The sequence below is a fragment of the Populus trichocarpa genome, chromosome 3 (assembly GCF_000002775.5).
Source record: "Populus trichocarpa isolate Nisqually-1 chromosome 3, P.trichocarpa_v4.1, whole genome shotgun sequence".
NCBI classification, from domain to species: Eukaryota; Viridiplantae; Streptophyta; class Magnoliopsida; order Malpighiales; family Salicaceae; genus Populus; species Populus trichocarpa.
The window spans coordinates 17,509,128-17,521,987 of record NC_037287.2 but is presented as its reverse complement, the minus strand read 5'-3'; the positions used below and the strand labels follow the sequence as shown (position 1 = coordinate 17,521,987).

Sequence of the window (12,860 nt, the reverse complement as noted above, 5' to 3'; positions counted from 1 at the left end):
AGCTAAATGCATTGAACCGGGTCCCACCTAGTTAAAAAAAATCAATTTTTATTTTTATTTTTAATTGTGTTTTATTCAAAAAATTAGAAGGAGATCGCTTGATGACATAGCATTTGCAGAATTTGATCGCAATCCCAATTTTGTTCTTGATGATATTTTACCTGATGTTGTTGTGCGCTTAAGAAACCAAGAAAACTGTAGTCTTTGTCAGATGAATTTCATACGTGATGAAATTGTAGATAGTTTAATGGAACAATAAAAAATATTTGATATAAGTAATAGTTAAATCTACAATATTTAAATTAAAAACCATCAATATTAATATATATATAATTATTTTATAACCTCAAATTTGAAAAACATTCTTTTAACCAAATACGTTAAACTATTTTTTATTCAACCTCAATTTCAACCACAGTTTTAACCAAACATATATAAATACCAAACCAACTTCAACTAAAAATTACTTTTATAAAATAACTTTTTTCAAACAATGACCACAAAAGCTACAACAATTTAGCCTGAAATTATGCAGCGTTGTTAATCATCATAAGATGTTTGCATTTTTATTTTGCGCATATAGATTGAAATCTCTCTGATTATATGCTGTTCATTTGCTAGAATAGGCTCTCACCAGATGGCCAAAGGACATTACATTATTTGTGAATCTTGGATTACATACTTCAAAACCCAAAGGATGGGATAAATTAGCTGATGAAAAACCCAGTATACTTTCTTTCTCTAACACAAGTACGTATGAGTTGCGAGTAACTGATACGATAGTGCAATGCACACCGGTAAGCACATTCTACTTGAAGGATTAAGCAGGTGTACTTCCTTTAAAGAAATTATCAGATACAGCATCATTTATGTCCGTTTGCTGCCAAACTTTCAATTTGCAGGTGTTGATGATGGCAAGTAGAACTGGAAGTGTGAGGGCAAGCATGTTTTCTACGCTGATATTCTTGTGATTCTGTGCCTTTAAATCTAAAATATACGATTCCAAAATTGCTGTCAAACAACTATTTTACGCAACCACATGATCAAGATCACAAAAGTTTATACTACTCGCTATCTCTGCTGTAGAAACTATATAAGAATGATGAAGAAAGTCCAACCCTCTGTACTCGAACACACCCCCCCTCTTCTGCTCCTAGCTTCACTTGATTGTATACTATTCAGGAGTGCGAAAACCAAAAGTTGGTGCTCAGAAACCGCTTCCATTCGTCAAAAGCTCAACTTAACAACCTAATATTACTGTCAAACAGTTATTTTATATTATCACATGATCACGTCACAAAATTTTATACTCCCTGCTATCTCTGCTGCAGAAACCATATAAATGGCCTAGAATCTCTGTTTCAAAATATGCAGAATATGCACTTGTGATTATACTTTCAACGCAGAAACTTAGCTAAGCTAATCTGGATTTAAAAGTAAAAATTACAACTGATAACTAATTCTGGTTTGTGAAGTAGAAATTGATCATGGACCCGTGATTTGGGATGAGGCTTTGTGCATGTCTACTTTTCTAAACCTCTGCTGTGCCTTTACGTTGGCTAAAAGTGGTTTAGAAGTGACCAAGGATATTCAAGGCTGACTTCATATGTCTTCCATGATTCTCCTCAAAGTGCAAAGAAACTAATCAAAAGACATCAACTAAGTATTGACCACATGTATCAACCGGAATGCTAGCCTCGTTTTCCTCTTAGATACACAAAATGAATTATATAATAAATTAACAGAATTCAGACATTGATCCAAGTATTAGTTGTTAGTTAAAAAAAGAAGAGGTATTAGTTATTATTGCCACATTGAATAAAACAAACAACAGAATTCAGTAAGTGAAATAATAGTTATTAAACCCTGCACGGGGATTGACCCGACTAAGTAGTTGGTCTGAGTTACACAAGTTGACTTATTCAGGAAAATAAAAAAAATATGTTTGAGGTTTTAATATTCCGCATGGAAAAGTTTTGAAACAAAACATATAAATGTAAGCTGTAAAAAAAAAGAGAGGTATGAAGTGTAATATAATTATTCCACATCTAAAAAAATTAAAAAAACAATTTATATGAATGTAAATTATAAAAATAAAAATATGAGACATGAAATATAGTATAATTATTATCGTACATCAAAAAATTAAAAATCAATTCAGATTGATGTAGATTATATATAGTTATCTCAAATAGAAAAGTTAAAAAACAATCATTGTAAATATAAATTATCTTAAATGAAAAAGTTAAGAAACAATCATTGTAAATATAAGTTATAAAAAAATAATGAGGGTAAATATTTCCATAAATTAATTTTATATTTTTAAGATTTATTAAAAAAATAAAAAAATACTAAAAAAACTTGAGTTTCACCCGGGTCACTCAGACGGATCATCCAAATTTAACTGGCCAATAACATCTTCAAGTTTGTTTGGTTTGAAACCTGGAAAATGCCTCGGATTGCCTGAGTTTTAGATTAATCTGTCGATGAATGAAAAGTTACGCAGATAAGGCTTTATTTATAATAATTTAATCATGATTCATAGTGTCTCTTATTTCCGAATGCTTTTACATGTTATCAAGCTTTTGTAACCATTTTATTCCACTCATGAATAAAATCATAGCATAGTTATTAACCCAAATTTTGAGTTTCTTTCGTGTAAATGAATTTTTACCCTTCACGAATTGTGTAATTACAGATTTACAGAATTTACCAACACATAAATCTTTCATTCCATTGTTATAGATGATGATGATGATCGTATTTGTCAAACAGAACCGACAATTCTAGATTTGAAAGGACGTTTTTGAGAAACAATTATAAATTGGGTGATTGATATGAAACTTTTTGATAAACTTGAATATTTAAAATTTTGATTAAGTGGATTTTATAACGTATTTTTTTCCACCCCACGGAAGATGAGAAGATTATTCGTTGTTTTTTCAAAAACCTTCAGATATCTTTTAATCCTGTCCTAACCGTTACATTAATTATATTCGGTTTTTATTGAAAAAATTCAACATTTTTTTTTTGTTAATTTAAGGAATCCATAATTTACATTTGTAAGAAATTATTTTTTATTATTTTACTTGAATAAAACTTTATCATTCGTTGGTGAGAAAGGATGGTAAAGGGTATGGTTTTTGAGTTTTAATTAATTTTTAATTCCATATTACTTTGACGATGTTTTTCCCCTTCCTTCGGTGTAGGCACATAACTGATCTAATTACAATTCCATATTCTACAAACCTTGCTGTATAAAATGTATTGCAAATAAATATGAAAGTTACTCAAATTAATCCCACCACTATCCATTCTTAATAATTAATGATAAAAAATATATTAAATGATTTAATTGACAAAAATAGTACACGAAATTTATCTATAAAAAAAATACTAAAAAAAACTCATGACAATAAAAAAACTCGATGATATATATATATATATATATATATATATATATATATATATATTTTTTGATAGAAAAGATATTAAAGTTTTTGTTTGAGGCAAGCTCAAAAGACAACTCGAACATGAAACAAAGATAACAAATTTGACAATCACAGATTTAAAATATTTTTTATAACAAAATTAATTAGCAATATACAGTTTTTTTGGAAAATATGAAAGAAATAGTACATACAATTGAAAATATTATCCCTCTTCCTAAATTGTTCACAAGAACACTAGTTTTGGACGAACATATCAGCTCATCATGCCGACCTTAAATCTTTTTTCATCATTCAATGATGGAATTTTATATATAATTTAGGTTCTTTCTTTTCTTAACCATTTAGTTCTTTCAATCGAGTATTGATCACGAGATTCAACTTCGAATTTTTTTAATAATACTAAATACTTTATTAACTAAATGGCTTATTCGTAGGCCACAGTCTAGAATTGATTGAATCGGTTAAATTAGACTCCCAGGACATTTTAGGTGTTTGTTGGTGTCAACAACGTAAATAGCAGGTGAGACTGGTTAAAAAAGAGGCAAGAATCTATACAATATATGAAAATAGACGAAGCTGGAATGATTTCTGAGATTATCAAATAGACATGTTATATCCTAAAAAACTCAAAAGTTATTCAGTAACAAGGTTTTTGGGGGTGAATTTGTTACTGCAGTTTGCTTGTCTCTTATAGCAGGTTAATATACTCTTAAATGTTTAAATAAATATCTTGAAAAAAAGAGATAATAGAATAATATTTTAAAAAAATACTCTAAAAATATATATACAGTAAAAAATAGAGATTGTGAACCCGAAACTTGAAGAATTCATAAAGTATTTATAGCTCATGAGTCTTGTTCTTTTATAAAGAAAAATAATTAAAAAGTCAATTTACCTTGATAAAATTAATGATAGATGAATATCATTTACATATGTATTAGTAAAGAATAAATATCTTTTATAAAAATATTAATGAAATGAAAATATAATTTTTAATTGTGAGAGTTTTTATACATTTAAAAATATTAAGATAGTAGAATCTAAAATATATTGGGCCAGTTAAGTTTATGGAGTTGAACTCTCCTTCTAAATTGAGCCCATAAAAGTTTTTTTTTTTTACACCGAGCCTATTAGAATGGTGCTTTTTCTCTAGATTGTGTCCGAAGCAGTGTTTTAAAACCCGGCCTGGCCCGGTGGGTCGATCCGGGACCCGGCCGACCCGAGTCTATGGCTGGGCCGGGTCTATGCAAAAAACAGGTTGGGAATTGGCCCGACCAGACCCGGTCGGCCCGGGCAAACCCGGCTGAGACCCGGGTTTATTTTCGTTCTTTTTTTCTCTCTTCTTCTGCTGGTTGTTTCTTTGGATGGATACAGAGGGAGAAGAGGAAGTAGTCGTGTTGAAATTGGAGAAAGATGGGAGAGACATTAGAGGGCAGGAGGGGTACCGTTGTACTAACCCTCTCCTCTCCTCTTGAGCCCCCCCCCCCCCCCAAACCCAAAAGAGAGAGAGAGAGATCTTGAAACTACGAAGACTTGAGAAGAACAAGAAGAGGACTGACTCCTTTGATCAAACAAAGATAGATCTGTTTCCTTTAGAGAAAGTTGTTTTCTTTTTGTTTCATTACCGCCACCACAATCATCATCAGTCATGAAGAGATCACTTGGCAGCTTTGATTCCCTTGGTGCTTTGATGTCCATCTGCCCATCTGCAGGTTCTTGCGTAGACCCCATCAACTTGATTCTCATCTTCTTAATGCTACTAGCTAATTAGCTCAGATATGGAAAAAAATGTGATGAGAAAGCTCTTGATTTGCTATTCTATTTTACTGTGAATTTTGTTTTACTGTTCGTTCTACGCTCCTCAATGTCACAAGAAATTGAGCTACCCACGTTCCTCTTCCTTCGCTTCGTCGAGTGTATTTACGCGCTAACAACACACTGTCTCTAGATGGTATGATAAAGTGAACAGCTGGTTCTGATGAGATTCTTCTTTTTTAGACTTGATGTTCACCTTTCTCCTCTAGTACGCATTCAATCTCACGCATGGAAGTCCCCCTTTTTTTTTTTTTTTTTTTTGGGTTGACCCGGGTTAACTCGGGTCAACCCATCTGACCCGTGACCCGATCACTGGACTGGATCAATGACCGGGTCGGGTTTTAAAACTATGGTCCGAAGAATTGATGCTTGTTTTATCTTTCTATTTAAAATAAATTTAAAAAATAACTAATACAATTATTGTTCTAAAAGTGAATACAGCGAACTTCTGACAAGGATCAATTCACAGGGAACATGAGCTCTCTTAGCACACGTAAAAAGCGTTATGTGTTCACTTTTCAATAGATAGGCCATAGACACCCCCCCCCCCTCCCGCGACCATCGGCTATATTTAATAAAAGAAATTACATGAACATCACACGAATTAAAAAAAAAAGAGTTGGAAATGGGATTAGAAAAGAGAATATTTTAAGATGATTAAAACAAGAAATTCGAGCTTAATTAATCTGTGTAAATTCATTAAAATGGTTGCAAAAGCACACAATACAGGAGAATCCAGAAGCAGCTGATAGAAAGCAACTGATGAAAAAATTCTGGATGAACTGGGGATGATCCCGCCTTCTCACGAGTACAACAAAGTAAGATAATAATTCCAAGTAGACATTATTATTTCACATGTTTCTCCCGTTAGATCCTGTAAGTCTACAAGTGGGCCTGTGAGATGATAATAAATCTTCATGTGCATGATACTACCCTTTCATGCACAGGATTTTCGGTTTCATGTCTTGAATGCGGGGGAATTTATTTGGCAATATAATAGCAGTTATATTTTAAAATATATATTTTTAATATTAATATATTAAAATGATTTGAAAATATTTTTTAAAAATAATTTAAAGTAAAAGAAAATAATTATTTTAATTATTTTCAAAAACAATTTAAAACAAAAACAAAGGAAATGTATCTTTTGTTGAGATGTATTATTGAAGAAGCATGGTCGCGTTTTCTAGTTCACACGTTTATCCGTTAAAATCCCGTGTGATTTTCAGCCATTGAATTATATAAAATCAATCAAGTCGGCATCACCAACCAACCATACATCGAAACGTTGCCACTTTAGAAGTCGGCCTCGTACAACTTCAACCAATAAGTAGCTGTCATGGTTTTGATTGGTAGCGAGGACATTGACTTGTAGTTGGCAGGGGAGGAGGCAGGGGTGGCTGGCAGGGCCCCGGCCCCTCCTTGCTCAGCCAAGGATGACAACTGCCTTTAAAACTGCTATTTAATAATAATGAGACTATAAAATGTTAGAGAGAACCGAGAGAGGATAACGGGTCCATCCATCCCGTTTTCATGATGCCTGCAAAAAATAAATATCCATCTCGACTAAAATCTAAGATATTTCGTTAAAGATTTTGTTCAATCCTCTTGCCAAGTAAGGTCAAAAACCCCCATTTCGGATGCCCTCGATCCAAAGGGCACGAGACACCACTCCACGATAATGATGATAATAATAATAATAATAATGGAAACACAAAAATTTACAACTTGCCATAAAACTTATTACATTATTGTTCCCTCGAACACTGCGAATTGGATGGATTTTTTTTTTGTGATGTAAAAAAAATATCTAAGTATTATTAGCATACTTTTTAATAAAAAAACTAATTATGAATTTAAAATATTGATATGATATCATATTTGTTGATGATGATATTTTTTAAAAAAATATTGAGAAGATAACATATTGTATCGACTTAGGTTAATTGGTTAATTCTGCGACTCGGATCATAAGACGGATATAATTCTATAAAAAAATTTAAAATAAATTATGAAAACCAATTTATACAGAGTCATGCCGGATTAACCTGTTAAACCAGCAACCATCACTCAATCAACATGTCACGACCAATTTTAAGAGATCAGCCCAATCCATGACCCAATCTAAGGTTCCGGTCACATGTGACGTCGAGCATATTAACTAGTAAGAGCATGTAAAAAGAAAAATAATGCTAAACTATTTTTTAAAAACAAAAACGACACCGTGTTTGGAAATTTTGTTTTTTTAACATGAAATGGCTTGATTTTGAAAAAAAAAATATAAAAAAATAAAAATAAAAATGACAACGCTTTTTGTAGAAAAAAATACTTGAGGTTCACTCCGGTGGACTCACTAAATCATTTGAGTTTTTCCGAGTTAACTCATCAAATCATCTAGATTTATCCTAATCAACGGGTTAGATCTTCTAAGTTTTTCCTAGTCAACTATATGACCGGTCTAAAAAAAACCTCATCTAGTCTTGGCCTCAGGGCATGGAGTCACTCAATCAACTTGCCAGGCCGAGCCCCTATAACACAGTGGTTATTACCCTTCAAATCTGACCCATTGAATATTTTCCACGACAAGAATCTTGGCGATTAGATGATGACACATTAGTGAATGATAGCGCTGATATATAATTCGATAAAGTAGCATCTAGAAATCCAATTGATCTCATGGCACTCTATCATTGGCTTATAAATAGAGGCCGAGAGGTAGCCAAAAGTCTCAGCTTTGCATTGTAACAGATTGCTCCATCTTATATTAATCGAAGGAAGGTACTGAAGAGAGATCCAACATGAAGATAAAGAGTCTTGTTTGGTAGCCAAGGATGACTTGCCTGTAGCCTCCCTCGGATTCATGAACACGAGCATTTATGTGGTGCTCAAAAGAAAAGGAGAGAATGATCCCAGCTGGCAGCGACAAGGTCAATCCATTGAAGTAGCGAGAAGCAGGTGATTTATAGCTAGAATCCACAAGAGGTTCCCAGCAAGTGTCCTTGGCTAACGAGACGGGCTCTTATCTTTCATGCTGGATCTGCTCTTCGTGTGCTCTGCTGGGCAAGTTTTTGATCAGAAGTCACTTTGGAAGAGACGATCCAGCTAGCTTCCAAGAGGTATATGCACGCTCTACAATTTATTTGATTAGTTTCCATTAAAAAGTAGAACCATAACTCCTCTGTATTCTTTTACGGCGGCTACTTTACATGACAGCAATATACACAGGTTCTTCCATCACGCATCGAGTCCTTCGTTAATGTCGTCTGCTGAGGTATCTGTATTTTGTATATATACACATGCAATCGCTTCTTGCACGTATGCTAATTGTAAAAGGGTTAAACAATACTATTTATTTGTAAGTTCACCGAATAATCAGAAATGATGCATATCCATAACAGGAACATGATGCATATCTAGCTACAATGCAATGTCCTCACAGAACATGAGCATCAACTGTTTTATATTTAATGCTTATCCTATGGTAGGGCAAGAGATCTCAAATATGCTAAGAAGGAGTTTCAAATATAGATATGTGAGCACGCGTTGTTTATTCACTACAAATAAAAAATTATTTAAATAGCTGCTAATCATGTTAGCATTCCCTGCTGTCAGCCATACTTGTATAATTTTTTTTTTTGTTTAAGAGATGCTTGTAGTGCTTTTCGGTTGTTATAATATCTTTCAATATTTAATAATAAAATTATAATTATATCGGTTTTTTTTTTATCTTACATTTACTAAATTTAGAGTAACGATAAAGCAAAACTAAAGTAATCATAGCAATTTTTTTTTTTAATGAAACTTATGTAAAATGTCTAAGCATAAAACTATACAATAAAAAACTAATTGGGCAAGTCTTTTGTTCATTGAAACTCGAATATCATGCTATAAATATTATTTGTTTCCATTTTATGGTTATATTTATGAAAATCTAAACAAATAAAATCTCCAAAACTCATAATATTTCTTGTTTTGTTTTGTTATTTTTATATCTTATTCTCATATGAAAAATATATGTACCTAATTTAAATTTACCTCAAAATAAATTGTCATAAAAAAACAAATAAAATCCGAAAATATAATTCCAATTAAAAAAGGCTATTATTCATATTTTTCTTCTGAAAAAGCTCAAAGTGTTGAATAGCTGTTAAAGAGCATGGCATTGAAGATTTGTGTATATGATTCTTTGAAGAGTATGGAAAGTGAGACAATTCTATAAATTAATATCTTTAAAACCATAAGAATTTATTAATTAATTGATAAGTTAATAAATTAATAACTTACATATTAATTAATAAAAAATTAATCTATCAAGGTATTCTTTATTTCTTTTTCCAAAAAAAAATAAAGTTAATAATGATTTAAACTATTTTTGTAAACCTAAAATTGTTTTTGTAAACCTGAAATTTCCATCAATGATTTAAACTTGTTAATTTCCATCGTTTGTTTTAAAATATTCCACCGTTGTTATTGTTTTTGCAGCCTTAATATTTATAAACCTACAATTATATTCATTAAATAGAATTATTTTTTAAAAAATTATTAAACATGTTGTTGTGAAAGCAAATCAAATTTTATATTGAAAGGTCGTCATTCCACCAGGCCTCGTAATTGCGGCATCACTCAACCCATGATTCGATTTAATGGTGAACACCTATATAATAGTCGAGAATTTAATATGATTTATGTAACCATTCCATAATGGTTTGTCAGAATTTTTTAAAAAATCAAAAAACCTGGTCACGTCTACATTAAGTTCTTCATCTATGATTGAACATTGACTGGTATGACCCTGATTCATTTCCATCGCATCCATAATCATATTCCTATAAGGATCACTGGTGTCATCTATAACTCTATGCATGTTATTAGCACTAGAAGTTGACCCAACCATCATCTCTGCCAAGGTATCGAGAGGAACATATGGTTCTTCATGTGCATACCAACACAAGTATTTTTTTCATGAATTCTTTTTATTGAAGATGCATCGTTACAATGTCTGAATCGATAAATTTTTTATTCTTACACCTCTTGCATGAGCATCTAATACCGTCTCCACTAATATTTTTCAAATTAGATAACACGTAATTAATAAAACCCTGAACCCCATTACAATATAAAAATGAACCCGTTAAATAAATCATTATTTATTTCATCACAAAACACCGAAGTCAAGAATTCAACATAAGTTTCATCAATTTACAAATAAATACAATTTTACAAAATCTAAAACAAACCATAACATGGGCAAACCATAAATTCATTCAACAAAATTGTATGAGAAAAAATTATTAAATATTGAACACCCAAACAAAATATATATACTACAAAAATATACAAAAAATGAACATTTAAAAATTGTGTTCAAATAAAAAAAGGATAGATTTGCTTATTTAAGTTGGAGAATCCTCAATAAAATTTGATTTAGAACACAGAGGCTGACAAATCGAGTGTTGTGGTAGTCAAATTTATTTTGGGAGGTTGAATTGTGTTGAGATTTAAGGAGGGTAGCTGTTTGTTACAAAAAAAAAAAGAATAAGAAAGAAGGAGAAATGAGGGAGGGGGAGAGGAGGGTCGATCACCAAATGATAAATTAAATATTACTGATGGATCCACTGATTAAATTATTCCATCTGACATTTCATCGGTCATTTTGTCGTTTAAAAGTGTCACGTTACCATACAATTTGTCTTTTTGAATTCCATTGTAATATCGCCTATAATTCTATTGGTATATACCAAAGGATTATTTCTGTCGGTATATTTACATAAAAACTTTACCGTCGAATTAATTATGTTAGTAAAAATTACATGTCATCATACTTTTATGTTTTTTTTTATTCTTTCTTTTCTCATTGCAATTCCCTCAATATTGACAGAATGTTTTTGTCGGTATTTATCAACAAATGTAGCAATGGAAAAGTCTGTTGGTAAAATTCACCATAATCTACTGACAGAAAAATTTCGTCGGTGATTCTATTTATATTCGTCAAATTTCTGGTAGTGCAAGCAAACACGAAAAAATCAAACCTTCCAACACTCTACTTTGCTAGAAAAACAAGAAACTGTTTGTTATTTAGTTATTTTCCAATAGAAGCTAAAAAAAGCTTTAACTGTGATTTTTTTTCACTATCAGAAAAGAAATGCTCTTAAAACACACATAAGAAAACCAACCACGAGAAGCAAGGAACTCTCTTCTCTGTCTTCACAAACACAATTCTTTTTTGCTTATTCTTTTTCCTTGTTGCTTATCGTCTGTTATTTTCTTTTGTTGTTTGTATTGTATTGTTTGACGTATATTAAACTATTTTTTGCTTTGATTTGTTACATATTAATTATTTGATATAAAATTTTCAATATTTTTTGACAATGACAAAAATGTCAGTATTAAGGCTTTGTATATAATAATAAACTCCAACAGGATGAAGATGGTTACAATATTAACCAGGAGCCTTATTACAGTATCTAGTAAATTGCCTGAAATAGGTTGTTTAGGCAACACTAGACCCGTGGCCTATAATACGACGTGGATCGGGGGGGGGGGGGGGGGGGGGGGGGGTTATCAGCATTAAGAAAGAAAGTTAGAAGTTTATCTTATCTAATAAGAATATATAAAAAAATAAAATAACATCATATAGATCAAACTAAAAATAAAATGATCAAGATTTTAAAAAAATTCATAAAAGAAAAAAAACAATGAAAATACATTTCAATTTAATCAAGCATTGTAGGAAGAAAGTCGAAACAAAAAGGTAGAAAACTTCGACCTAGGTACACTTGTTAAATCTACAATATTTTTATGAGACTGATAATTTTTAAAGAAATAAAAATAATAATAAGATAAAATATAAAAGAATAAATTTTTTTAAAAAATAAGTGTAAAAATAGGAAAAAAAAAGCTTATATCACACATGTTAACCTTTCAAATTCATAATCATAGTTTTAAAACCCGGCCCGGCGGGTCGACCCGGGACTAGAACCGGGCCGGGTTGAAGAAAAAACAGGGGAAGGAAAAACCCGGTGTAACCCGGCAAGACCCGATTGCAACCCGTTGACTTTTGTTTTTTTTTTAACTAAAACGACGTCGTTTTGATTTAAAAAAAAAATTGACCCGGGCGACCCGGTAACACGGTCAAAACCCGGAACCCGAGCCTTAGACCGGGTCTAAAAACTATGCATAACCCTCAATTTCCAACTAATCCAAAGTTGAATGATAAAATTGAAAAAGAATCAATCCAAAAAAAAATATAAAAGAATAAGGATCAAATGTTAAACAAAAACAAAATATAATGGAAAATAACACTGTTTGATTTTAAGGTGAAATTAAAAAAAATCATACATTTTACAAAAGGAATAGAATAAAAAAGAAATATAAATTAAAAGAAATAAGATCAAATCTGAAACAAAAAGAGAGAGAGAGAGAAAATAACATTTCAATGAAGGACGAAATCAAAAACAAACTTAAGTTAATAAAAAAAATCAAGACAAAAATCATACGATAAAAAACATCATACAATTAAAAAACAAGAGGGACTAAATCATATACCTAAACAAGATAAGAGGGCAATATAGATTTTTTTATTAGGCAACTTTT

General features: G+C 31.3%; 1 long non-coding RNA gene across 1 annotated transcript; it reads left to right on the top strand.

The window, feature by feature from the left end:
- The first annotated feature begins 5,835 nt into the window (after nt 1-5,835).
- On the top strand, nt 5,836-8,854 carry LOC112326889 (uncharacterized). Its single transcript, XR_002980886.2, has 2 exons — nt 5,836-8,383; nt 8,481-8,854. It is a non-coding gene; the product is annotated as an uncharacterized LOC112326889 (long non-coding RNA).
- The last annotated feature ends 4,006 nt before the right edge of the window (nt 8,855-12,860 follow it).